The sequence below is a fragment of the Bos taurus genome, chromosome 27, assembly GCF_002263795.3.
Source record: "Bos taurus isolate L1 Dominette 01449 registration number 42190680 breed Hereford chromosome 27, ARS-UCD2.0, whole genome shotgun sequence".
Lineage (NCBI taxonomy): Eukaryota > Metazoa > Chordata > Mammalia > Artiodactyla > Bovidae > Bos > Bos taurus.
This window is the reverse complement of record NC_037354.1, coordinates 34,010,891-34,023,486: the sequence shown is the minus strand read 5'-3', so window position 1 is coordinate 34,023,486 and position 12,596 is coordinate 34,010,891. Positions and strand designations below refer to the sequence as shown.

The 12,596-nt window shown below is 44.4% G+C and overlaps 1 non-coding gene across 1 annotated transcript; it reads left to right on the top strand.

Annotated features, from left to right (window-relative positions):
• Positions 1-1,747: 1,747 nt before the first annotated feature.
• Positions 1,748-1,820, top strand: TRNAG-CCC (transfer RNA glycine (anticodon CCC)). The gene has a single exon. It is a non-coding gene; the product is annotated as a tRNA-Gly (tRNA).
• The last annotated feature ends 10,776 nt before the right edge of the window (positions 1,821-12,596 follow it).

Here is a 12,596-nt window from a genome sequence, read left to right as displayed (position 1 = left end):
TATATATAGAACAGATAGACAGGCCCTACTGTACAGCACAGGAAGCTATATCCAATATTCTATGATAAGCCACAACCAAAAAGAATATAAAAAAGAATGCATATGTATGAATAACTGAATCACTTTGCTATACAGCAGTAATTAACACAGCGTTGTAAATCAACTGGACTTCAATTAAGACAAAGTAAAGAATTCCCTGGAGGAAGGAAGATGGATCGAAGCTCACCATAAGAAGGGAAACTGCTGTAGAGTTCTTGGTGGTCTGGGGAGGACACTGGATTTTCTATTAGCCAGGGATTGGAGATTGAAGTCCATCCTGCCCATAGCATCGTCCAGCATCAGGAAGAATCCCTAGGTGACAACTAACTCAGGCATCAAGTCGTCCCTCCAGTAGGAGAGAAGGAAGTGCTCTGTGGGGGCTGTGCAAATCCCAGGTGATCTGCCCAAGGGAGCAGGTGGTGTAGCCCAGCATTGCTCTCCACAGGCATGGAGTTCACACGCTGCACCAGCCCATCTGGGTTCCACCCCTGACTCTGCCACAGGCCGGCGTGGATCCTGGGGCAGGATGCCTTTCTCTAGATTCCTCATCTATGAAACAGGGATGATAATAATCCATCAAGTCTGGAAATGCATGGATGTCCTCAAGGGCATCTCCAATCTATAAAAAATATATTGTTATGGACACATGGTCGTACTAACTTTTTTAAAAGATCTTTGTTAATTTGCCCATGCCGGGTCTTCCATCTTCGTTGAGGCACGTGGGGTCTTTAATTGAAGCACATAGGGGTCTACTGTGCTGACGGGGGATCGAATCTGGGCCCTCTGCATTGGGAGAATGGAGTCTCAGCCACTGGACCACCAGGGAAGCCCCTTGTCATACTGACTTCTGTCAGAACAAGACTGTGAAAGAGTAAGCAGGTAAAAACAGATTCGTAAGTGCTCCGATCCACTCCCCAGCTCTGTCATCTCCACCTTTCACCATCCGGTTCCTTCCAACTCTGTAAAGCCTGTTGAAAGCTGATACTAATGAGTCGTGCAATAGACTATTGCCTTGTGGCTACACCTGCTTTGCATCTACTCCTAAGTTTAGTGCGGAATTCTTATTCTCTCTATATGTCTAGGCTGTTTTGAGTTCTCCTTTGAGCCTTTTGTGACATTTGACTGTTTCCCTCATTAATTAATGAGTTGAATAAAGTCTTTGAAATGTGTTCATTTTATATATCCATATGACCGTCATGGTTAGCCAAGAAAAGTATAGGTCATAAAACTAGTTTACATCCATGTTTACTAAATGATTAGCTTCAGTTTTGGAAACTGTAGAAATCACAATTCTCGGATCCGTATATCAGAACAAGAAGGTTTTTGAATCCTTGTTATCTGCATTTTGATTGAGGATCACACAGTGGATTTCAAAAAGCTTTGTTTAGACTGTATATGTAGTTGTACGTGTGTGTGCAGTCACTCAGTCATGTCCAACTTTTTTCGACCCCATGGACTGTAGCCTACCAGGCTCCTCTGTCTTGGTAGGCTACCAGGCAAGAATTTTTCAGGCAAGAATACTGAAGCAGGTTGCCATTTCCTATTCCAGGGGATAATCCCGACACAGGAATTGAACCCAAATCTCTCTGTCTCCTGCACTGACATGCAAATTCTTTACCACTGTGCCACCTGGGAAGTCATGTATGTACTTAATAAATATTAGTAACCTGCACTGGTTTTTCATCTGTTAAAAAATAACAGGGGGACGTCTCTGGTGGTCCAATGGCTAGGACTCTGCACTCCCAATGCAGGGGGCCTGGGTTCGATCCCTGGTCAGGGAACTAGACCCCACATGTCACAACTAAGACCGGGCACATCCAAACCACTATTTTTTTTAATTAAAAAACAAAACAAAAACAAAGCCACCTCTTGGAGGACTTTTATAAAAATCCTTTTCATACTTCACAGGGTTATTGTGAAGATGAAGCGGGTTAGTGCATACATGATCCTTGGTAGCGCTTGGCACATGGGAAGCACCATGAAGTACTGATTGCTGCAATTATCTAGACCACAGCGCTCAGTACCCTATGATACAACTGTTAATGTCCATCTCCCTCTGCAATGTAAGGTCCTTTGGGATAGGAACTGCAGCACAAAGAACAATAAAACAAAAGCCAAGAAAGAACCTGGTAGACAGCCAACAGATTAACTGAATAGTGTAACAGAGGTTGGCAAATTTTTTTCATAAAGGACCAGAGAGTAACCTAGACTTTGCTGGTCACAAGGTCTCTGTCCAATGACTTACCTCTGCTGTGCGGGTGGGGAAGCCACAAGGATGTTACATAAATGAATGGGGGCGGCTGTTACAGTAAAACTTTACGGATGCTGAAATTTGAATTTAATATAATTTTACACAACATGAAATATTATTCATCTTCTGATTTTTTTCTGACCATTTAAACATGTAAAAGCCACTCTTAGCTTGAGGGCTGTATAAAAACAGGCAGTAGGCCGGACTTGGCCATCGGCCATGGTTTGCTGAGCCCCGAATTAGATGCTAGGTCCATCAAAGCCAAGAATTTTGTCTTCTTCATATAGCCTTTCATCCAGTCCTTCTAGTGGAATAGATGTTCAGATAGTTGTGGGATTAGGCAACACGTGGACAAAGGCAAAAGGGAGACATTTTAGGAGAGTAACTTACTGAATCGTTTCAGAAAGATTCAACCTGTAGTTTGACAGGAGGATGCAAGCGTGGCCAGGGCCTGGCCCTCGGGTGGGTGGGAAGGAGTGGTCCCACGCGCATCAGCCGAGTTTCTGTCATCATCACGTTTAACTGAAACCTTCAGTGACACTGATGCTTCTACCAGCCTGCCCGTTGGCTGCCTCGAAACCTTTTCAGAACAAAATGGAATTATAAATAATTCTGAAGAGTCTAGGCTGGTCAGAAAACGAGACCTGAATCACATCGCAGTATCCCTTCTCCAGACAAGCTGGAAAACCTGTTGGACTTATTCTGTCGACACCGGTCAGTTTCATAGACCTGAACTGGGAATTTTCTAGAACTAGGAAACTGGCATCTTAGTGACCAAACACACAGAGGCCCATGAGTGTGATCCACCTACAAGACTGAAGAGGCTCTGGTGGGAGCTCCAGAGGCCGCAGGCCTCACCTCCAGGTGACCATGCCTCTCGCCTCCTCGCTCTCCAACCCCCTCCCAGGTGTCGTCTCCTGGACCAACAGAAGCATTTGCCTCCAGCCTCCCTGAAGACCACAGCCCCTAAGCACTGTCACTGAAGTCATCGCCACAAAGGCATGGCCGTAGTTTTGCTTTGTGTTGTGTTAGTTGCTCAGTCGTGTCCGACTGTGCGATCCCATGGGCTGTAGCCTGCCAGACTCCTCTCTCCATGGGATGCTCTAGGCAAGAATACTGGAGTGGGTTGCTATGTCCTTCTCCAGGGGTCTTCCCAACCCAGGCATCAAACTCCGTCTTCCACATCTCAGGCAGATTCTTTACTGTCTGAGCCATCGTAATTCCATTTCATTTTTTGTGCCTCCAATTTCAGTTAGGGCTCAGGCAAAGGTTATTGTGGAGGGCGAGCTTCCAAACAGGAATCCCATAAAAAGCAATATTTCTTAAGGCAGACCTATGACCAGATCAATTAGAAGAACATCTATGTCCAGAGAAACTCTCTGGAATATGAAAGAAACCAGGACAGAAACTGGAAAAGAGCTCAAGCTTTAAAGACACATTTATTTTTAAGATAATTAAATTTAAAAATGTTTAATTATTAAAAAATAAATTTAAAAAATTAAAAATTGAAGTGTTAATTTGCAATGTTTCAGGTGTACAGCAAAGCGATTCAGTTATATATATGTGCGTGTGTGTGTTTCCATTTAAAGCCATGGTTTTTCCAGTAGTCATGTACGGATGTGAGAGTTGGACTATAAAGAAGGCTGAGTGCCGAAGAATTAATGCTTTCAATTTGTGATGCTGGATAAGACTCTTGAGAGTCCCTCGGACTGCAAGGGGATCAAACCAGTCAATCCTAGAGGAAATCAACCCTGAATGTTCGTTGGAAAGACTGATGCTGAAGTTGAAGCTCCAATACTTTGGCCAACTGATGCGAAGACCCAACTCATTGGAAAAGACCCTGATGCTGGGAAAGATTGAAGGCAAAAGGAGAAAGGGGCGGTGGAGGTGGAGATGGTTAGATCAAATCACTGACTCGACAATGGACAAGTTTGAGCAAACTCCAGGAGATAGTGATGGACAGGGAAGCCTGGCATGCCGCAGTCCTTGGGGTCTCACAACTTAGCAATTGAGCAACAACAACATATTCTTTTTCAGATTCTTTCCTATTATAGGTGATTACAAGATATTGAGTATAGTTCCCTGGGCTATTCAGGGAACTAAATAAGTAGGTCCTTGTTTATCTATTCGCTATACAGTAGTATATATGTGTTAATCCCAAACTCCTAACTTATCCCTCCTCCTTTTCCCCCTTGGTAACCATAAGTTTGTCTGTGAGTCTCTTTCTGCTTTGTAAATAAGTTAATCCATATCATTTTTTGTAGGTTCCGCAGATAAATGATAACATATGGTATTTGCCTTCCTTTGTAAAGACACATTTAAAATGATAGAATGCCTAAACACTTACACGGTTTTAAAAAGAACATAGAGTCACAGACCAAGTCTCAACTCCTGGTATTTTATAGGTGAGGAAGGAGGGCCAGACAGTGACTGTCCAGAGCCCCACGGTCAGGCCAGGCCTTCAGCCAAGCTCTCTTTTTCCACTTGACTCTGGCTCTTAGCATAGAAGATGCAGACAGGGAACAAAGGGGGCCTTTCTTTCATCTAAGATGAATTATCATCACATAATGGTTTAAAAATTTTAAGGTAGGAGTTCCCTGCTGGTCTAGTGGTCGAGTGTCTGCTTGCTAATGAGGGGGACACGGGTTTGATCCCTGCTCTTGGAAGATCCCACGTGCCTCGGGGCGACTAAGCGCATGGGCCTCAACTTCTGGGCCCATGCCCCAGACCCTACGCTCCCAAGAGAAGCCACCGCAATGAGAAGCCCGAGCACCACAACTAGAGAGGAGCCCCCGACTGCCACAACTAGAGAAAGCCCTTGAGCGGCAAGGAAGACCCAGCACAGCCATACATAATAAATAAAAACAAAAAAAATTTTTTTTAATTTAAGGTACTACATCTTACTGGGAAAGAGATTACCCAAGATACCACCACCCAGCGACAACTGCAGTGATGTTTGTGTCTAAGACGGGGCGATGAGCTCCCGGTCCATCCTTATCCCTTTGTGCAGCTCACCACACAAGCACAATCATGTTTGTAAAAAGGTGGGCAGCCTCGGCTTGCCACTTCCCTGTCCATCTGCAATTATTGCAAAATAAATTTAAATATTTAGGGAAGCCTGCAGTTATTGCCTGGAAAATCCCATGGGTGGAGGAGCCTGGTAGGCTGCAGTCCATGGAGTCGCAAAGAGTCAGACACGACTGAGCGACTTCACTTTCCCTTTTCACTTTCATGCATTGGAGAAGGAAATGGCAACCCACTCCAGTGTTCTTGCCTGGAGAATCCCAGGGATGGGGGAGCCTGGTGGGCTGCCATCTATGGGGTCCCACAGGGTCAGACACGACTGAAGCGACTTAGCAGCAGCAGCAGCAGTTATTTCAACAAATATTCCAACCGACCAATTATTTTCCCACACCTCTGGAATTCTCTGATTTCTACCCGCTTGACATTGGGGTGAACCTTCCTGCTTTTTTCTTACATTTATGTCTTCAGTTCAAACGCTCAGATTCAACTTCAAATTTTATCACCCTTTTGCAAATATATGGGCCCCTCGGGACGTAGTCACTGACCTCAGACACGTGGATTAACGGTTTGTGGTTACCAGGGTGAGGGATGGCTTATGTGGTCATAGAAAATCACCCCCATCTTGTGAAGACTTACATCAGATCTCAGTGGCTGCAGCTACAACTGCTCATCATTTGGAACTGAACTGTAAAAAGAGAGTTAAGTACAATCGAGGAGAATTCTTGCTTATAACAGAGGAAGTATGTGCATATTTGCTAAGCTGTGTTCGAGTCTTAGTGACCCCGTGAACTACAGACCACCAGGCCCCTCTGTCCATGGGACTCTCCAAGCAAGAATACTGGAGTGGGTAGCCATTCCCTTCTCCAAGAGATCTTCCCCACCCAGGGACTGAATCCAGGTCTCCTGCATGGCAGGCGGATTCCTTACTGTCTGAGCCACCAAGGAAGCCCCTATAACAAAAGGAGGTTTCAGATGTGGGTTGGGTTCAATTTTTTAAAGCAATGATCGCAAAACAGAAGTGGGGCTTCTGAACCCAAGTAACTCTCCCTCCACTGCCAGAGAGGGGGAGGAGGGGTTTGGGGAAGGAAAAAAGACTTATGCTTTTATTTTTTAACACACTTCATTTTTTAGAGCAGTTTTAGGTTCAGAGGATTTTCTTCTTCATATACTTGCCTGTTAGCTTCCTGTTTCCTTCTTTAGAACCCTCTCAGCTATCTTATTTTTCTTGCCTCATTGCTTTATAGTGATAAATAGAAATGATAAAAATGAACATCTGTACCCTATTCTTATTCCATATTTTACCACTAAGCATAATAATAGCTATAAGTTTTTCATAGATAACTTTTTAAAACATTTAAATATATTAAAAAAAATTTTTTTACAATGCTGTGTTGGTTTCTGCCATGTAATACGCAAATCAGCATTAGAAAGAAATGGTTGTAATGTCCTCTTTCCTAAATGCAGCTTCATGTGCTAAAGTTTTGATTTCTTTAAGTTACTATAAACTGTGGTTGCTGGTTACTAACTCTATAGTTTACTTTTAAAAGATGGATAATGTGAACGGAAGTTATTTTTTCTTCCCATGAAACCCTGAGTCCACAACCCCTTTTGCCCCAATACCCTAAAGTCAGTGGCTTTCAAACTTTTTCTTTGGCCTTATAAGGCCCCCAAGCTAAGACATTAAAAAAAATTGCAAGCCAGTACACACGTGTGCATGTTTAAGTGAAATAAAAGCCTCACGAAACAATGTTTGCCTTCACTCTTTACTCTTACAAAAGCAGTTTTCTGCAGTTTTCTAACCCATATCGTCTTAAGTGGGTTTTGACCTGCCAGTTTAAAAACCACGGTCCGAAAGGCTGACTGTAAGCTGTGAGACTGGGGCCCCCCAGTGACCAGGCTCACACATCTGCATTAGAAACTGATGCAGCAAATAAAATCACGTTTTTTATTATTTTCTTTTTTTCTTCCTTCCTTCCTTCCTCCCTCCATCCCTCCTTCTTTCGTTTCTTTCTTGCCTCACGGTGAAGCTTATGGAATCTTAGTTCCCCAACTATGGGTTGAACCCGGGCCCTTGATGGTGATAGCACGGAGTCCTAACCCGTGGACCACCAAGGAATTCCCCAACGTATTTTTGCCTAAAACTGATGTTACCAAGATCAATTGAAAGGGAGAAAGAAAAATAATGTCAGGGGAAAAAAAAATCAGGATTTCATAAAAGACACATTTCCAGTGCCAGTTTTCCAGTGAAGTAGAAGGCACATCATGGTATGTCACCACAAGGTCTGGACTGGTCTGTCTGGGGATGCAGAGACTTTAGTAAAATACTGCGAGTATGCCTGAATGCACCAAATTCGCTCATTGTGCTGTAAGTTTTGGTATCTAGCACCAAAATGCCTTTTTGAACCTACAGAGTGTCTTGTGGTTGAATATTTGTGATTATGAGCTTGCATATTTTAAGACCTGGACACATTTAGTCAGCTTATTCTCAGAAATGCAGACAAGACAGGCTGGCCTCCTTCACGGGGCGTGCAACTGAGCTGCTGGGTCTGCGGGCACGTTAGTGGGGGAACGTTGGGCAGTGGGTCCAGCAGCTGTAGTTCAGGCGGGAGGACAAGAGCACAGCCGTTCTGGAAAAGGACCAGGGAACGGCGTGGGGCAAAACAGGTCTTGGAAACTTAAAACAAAGATTCTGAGGCCTGAGTCCAGAGAAAAAGAAAACCAGCTAGAAGGAATAAAAGATTCACTTTATCTCTGTTACACTCACGAGTATACCTAGTTGCCACAAGACAAGAAGCTCCACTATAAATTTTAACCTTCTCTCTGTTCTGGTGCTTTATTGCAGAAAATGGTCATGTATTTCTCTCCCCTAAGAGAAGCCTTTCCTGTTCCTGACAGCCACCAAAAGAGCCACTTGAAGTTGAAGAAGTATGAAGATTTCTAGAAATTATCAGTAATCATAAGGCAAACCCAGTCAAGAACCTGCCTGCAATGCCGGAGACTCAGGTTTGACCCCTGGGTGGGGAAGATCCCCTGGAGGAGGGCATGGCAACCCACTCCAGTGTTCTTGCCTGGAGAATCCCAGGGACAGAGGAGCCTGGCGGGCTGCAGTCCATGGGGCGCAAAGAGTCGGACACGACTGAGCGACTAACACTTTCACTTCTGCTCCTTCTACTCCAGGAGCTGGCACTTTTTTCCACCTTCAGTCTTGGGCACAAACTATCTATTTTATTAAAAAGCACAGCTGTCTAATTAAAAGCTTTTCTTGCCTGAGTCTTGGGGAAGCGATACCCATTTCTATGGTATTGCTGTCTGAGGATCTGGAAAGGGCCCAGTAACATGACACTTTCACTCTTGGGGGAGGCCTCAGAGGATAGAACCCAGCTTGTCCATCCTGCGGACAAAGCTGAGCCAGGGAGCTGCAATGGCCAGAGAACACAAGGGCATGGGCTTGGTCGTTCACCTGGGACTTGGGTCCAGGCCTCTTCCCTTCCCAGGTGATGTGGGCTGGCGTTCACGTCTCTGAACTGTAGCCACAGTGAACACGGCAAAAAGTCTGGTGGATCCACCATCTTATGGCAAGTCCACTACTCTCGGGGCATCTCACAACAGGCGTTTTCAGAATGATTTTCAAAGAAAACCTGCGGGACTGTGACCTTCTAGTTAGCACTCGAGGCAGACTTGTAAAATCACAGATCACAGGAAAGGGCCTGCTAGCATCCTTAGTGCAAAGGAGGGGTTAAGGGCCTGGTCAAGGTAGCTGACCAAAACCAGGACTAGAAAGCACATCTCAGCCTTCACGCTAAAGCTCTTTCTGCAAACAAAGAGGGCAGAAAGGAGAACCGGAGCTCTGATTTCCCTCCCGGTGCCTTCCCAAGACAACAATGAATTATGCATCTTTAGGTTTTGTGTTCTTATTAAACTTTGGTGAGATGATTATGCAGTGGCTTCTCTGACATTCACTGAAATACTCTCACTTGAGATGAGAAAACAGCAAGAAAATTCACTTGGTGAAGACAGAGTTGCTCCTGAGTCCTGGTGAGGAACGTTTTCCAAAGTGTGCCCGACACGACACGTAGTGTCCTGAAGAAAAGTGGGATTTGAGATCAAAGAGACCTGGGTTCACACGCCAGCTGTGCTCCTGGCTGATTGATGTGAAGGGCTTTTTAGTTTCTGGGGAAAGAATAGCTTCCATTAGCATACTGTTTATAGTGGAGTTTCATGGAAACTTCAAAACATTTCTGTTTAGGTGACTAGCCTCAGAGATTTTATTTTTCTCTATTTAATTTTTATGAAAGTGAAAGTCGCTCAGTTGTGTCCGACTCTGTGACCCCATGGAGTATACAATCCATGGCATTCTCCAGGCTAGAATACTGGAGTGGGCAGCCTTTCCCTTCCCCGGGGGATCTTCCCAACCCAGGGATTGAACCCAGGTCTCTCTCATTGCAGGAGGATTCTTTACCAACTGAGCCACAAGCGAAGCCCAAGAATACTAGACTGGGTAGCCTTTCCCTTCCCTGGGGGGGTCTTCCTGACCCAGGAATCAAACTGGGGTCTCCTGCACTGAAGGTGGATTCTTTACCAACTTAACCATCAGGGAAGCCAACCTTAATTTTTTTTTTTTTTTTTTAAATAGGACTTACAGTGTGTTGCTTCTTTTATGTGGGCAGAGATTCATTGACATCTACACACACCAGGGCTTCCCTTGTGGCTCAGATGGTAAAGAATCCGCCTGCAATGAGGGAGACCTGGGTTCGATCGCTGAGTTGGGAAGATCCCCTGGAGAAGGGAAAGGCTACCCACTCCACTATTCTTGCCTGGAGAATCCCCATGGACAGAGGAGCCTGGCAGCTACGGTTCATGGGGTCGCAAAGAAGTTTTTGGAGCTTATGTTCTAGTACAGGTTATTGAAGCATGTTGACTAGCATTCCTTTTACTCTTAAATACATTTGCTCGTGAACTATTTATATATGTTTTAGTGCATATAGGTTTCTCCCACCTCCTAATTTCTATTCCCCCCCCCCACTTTTCCCCATTGGTAAGCATACGTTTGTTTTCTATTTCTTTTTTGAAATGTAGCTCATTTTGTTGCGTTTTCGATTCCACCGCTGTGACATTACATGATGTCTATGTCTTTTTTATTTAGTATGATCATATATGGGTCCATTCGTGTTACCAGGGTGGACTTCACTCTTCTTCATGGCTCAGAGTCCATTTTCTCTCTGCATCACTTTTTCCTTATGCTCTCATCATTCCACGGACATTTGCATCACATCTGTGACTTGGTTATTTTAAGTACTGAGTGCTGTGGCGCCCACATCTTTTCAAATTATAGCTTTCTCTGGCAACCCACTCTAGTATTCTTCCTTGGGAAATCCCATGGACAAAGGAGCCTGGTGGGCTACAGTCCATAGGGTCGCAAGAGTTGGACACAACTTAACAACTAAACCAGCACCACTGCATATATATCCAGGCACAGAGTCGCCTGATCATCTGATAGCTTGACTTTTGGTGTCTTAAAGGAGCTCCATAGTGTTCTGCATGCAGCTGTATACCTTCTCATTTTCTTGGACAGTACAGGAGGTCATCCTTTCCCAAGACCTTCTCCAGCACTTATTCGTAGATGTTTAAATGATAACCACTTTGACTGGTGGGAAATGATACCCTGTTACAAGATTCAATCGCTTCTCTTTTAATCTTTTTAATTGATTTTATTTTTAACTGAAAGATAACTGCTTTGCAATATTGCATTGGTTTCTGCCATACAGCAACATAGATCACCCATAGGTATACATATGTCCCCTCCCTCTTGAACCTCCCTCCCACCTCCCACCGCTCCCCACCCCTCCAGGTTGTTAGAGCCCCGGTTTGAGAACCCCTGACTCACACAGCAAATTCCCAGTTAGCCTCAGAGATTTTTACCTGTTTCACTTTAACTCTGCAAATGCAGTATATGGTAAATGAATGAAGGTAGAAAAAAAAAAGTCTTTGGTTTTTGATTAGTCCTTAAATGCCTCGACTTAGAAACTGATACACATATACCACCATCCCAACCTGGGAGCACCTGGAGGCAGAACAAAGGACCAAGAGGCAGCGAATTCTGTTGCCCGTTTTGAGTAACAGCACTGACGCTCTGCAGTCCTGGTCACTGCACTGCTCTCTTTGGGACTCAGGGTCTCCCACAGTAAAGTGATTCCGTTGACTACATCAAGTTTTTCATACTTGACCACCAGCCACAGCAAGAAATTCTGTTTTCTCTTTTTTTTTTTGGCTGTACCACGTGAGTGGCAAGTGGAATTTCCTTGGCCAGGGATTGAACCTGTGCCCCTACAGTGGAAGGATGGAGTCTTAAATCCTGCACCACCAAGGAAGTCCTAAGAAAATAATTTTTCATCATGACCTGGCACACATTTGCTTATATCTGAAACTCCATGAACACTCACCCTTCTTTTGTGTAATGCACTCTACTTCCTACTGTATTCTATTTATTATGTATGTATTAATTTATTAAGTGCCATGCCACCTCGTTTGGTCATTTCTTTTAAAAAAAATGTATTTATTTGCTTGCACCAGGTCTTAGTGGAGGCGTGTGGGACCTTGTTCCCTGACCAGGGGTCGAACCCAGGCCCCCACACCCAAAGTGCAGAGTCCCAGACACTGGGAAGTCCTTCCTTTGGTCATTTTACAGGATTCCCTCTGGGCAGCTGAGGGGGCTCGTGAGTGAGAAATCTTCTTTTTAAGAGCTTCAGAGGCTGCCACATCTAAGAGAGTGACAGTGCTCTGGTTTTCCTTAGGATCCCCACCTAAGTTGTAGACGGAGCCTTAACTGACCTCTTAATTTATCTTTTCCTGTAAAAAACTCATGACATTTCCTGACAGTCCTCCCGCTCCTTGAAGCAGAGAGTTGGTCTGGTTAATACTGAAAATATTTTTTCCTGATATTAACCTAGGAAAAAACAGAAAACATCATCTCTCTTCTGCGGGCTGTGCTGCAGTGTTTACACGGTCGGGCTGACCCTGTGTCCTTCAAGAGCTGGAAAGCTTGGGGCGACTTAGGATTTTACAACTTGACATATGCTGGGGCAGACAGGCGGTCTGTAAGCAAAAGCAAGAAGTACCCAGTCAAATACTTCGTTTGCACAGATGCAAAGGCATGGAGATTTATATGGCAAGGTCCGAATTCCAAAATTCGTTTTTTAATTAACACACCCAACCAAATGCATAAAACCTCACAAAATGAGTGTAGTGGAAATGTCTTCTTTTCTATTTTTAGACTGAAATATGG